Raw genomic sequence first — 831 nt, forward strand, 5'->3', positions numbered from 1 at the left:
ACACACACACACACACACACCAGGTCAAACACTATCATCATCATCATCATCTTCATCATCACTCTACTGTCATCAACACTCAACTTATTTAAATCACACCTGTGAAGAACTGACATCATGTTTTTAATTAAGTTTATAAATTAAATATGAATTAATTAATGCCAAGAGAAAAAAACACGTCCAAATACAACTGTAGGTATTTTTACAAACCTATATACATATATATATATATAAAAAACTACAGTATAATATTGAGTTCATCAGAGTCATTTTTTCCTATTATTATACTGTGTATCAGTCATTCCAGTCTGACTGTGTTGTACCTGTACCAGTCATCTGATGTCACCTGCTCTGTGTTCTACTAAACACCAGAGTTGACCCAACAGTAACTCATCAAAGATGAGCTCAGGACAATACTTCATATATTTAGTATATTTATATACATATAAATACAGGTAGAAAACGGTAACTATTGTAGTGATTCCTTCTCTCTGTCACAGTGTGAAATATTCTGTAGTTACTGAAGATTAAGGCCAGTGTACTCACCAACTCCTGCAACACACACACACACACACACACACACACCATCTATATATTAGCAATTTAAAAATTTCATTTTCTATAAGCTTCTATAATATAATGTGAAATAGAGTCTCCCCCTCCTGCCTCCCCCTCTGACAGCGATCCACCAAGTGCGCTTTTGAGGTTGTTATTGTGTGTGTGTGTGAGTGTGTGTGTGTGCTGTCTGTCAGTACAGAGTGCTGTGAGCGGCCTCTACTGGCTGATTGAAGGGAATAAAAAAATCATCAGCAAAAAAAACAGAGAAAAGCA

The 831-nt window shown here is 35.9% G+C and overlaps 1 long non-coding RNA gene across 3 annotated transcripts in view; it reads right to left on the reverse strand.

The window, feature by feature from the left end:
• Positions 1-831, reverse strand: part of LOC107988571 (uncharacterized) — a 10,353-nt gene that overhangs the window by 372 nt on the left and 9,150 nt on the right. The window lies entirely within an intron of this gene.

This window comes from Cynoglossus semilaevis, chromosome 5 (genome assembly GCF_000523025.1).
Source record: "Cynoglossus semilaevis isolate Cse_v1.0 chromosome 5, Cse_v1.0, whole genome shotgun sequence".
NCBI lineage: Eukaryota > Metazoa > Chordata > Actinopteri > Pleuronectiformes > Cynoglossidae > Cynoglossus > Cynoglossus semilaevis.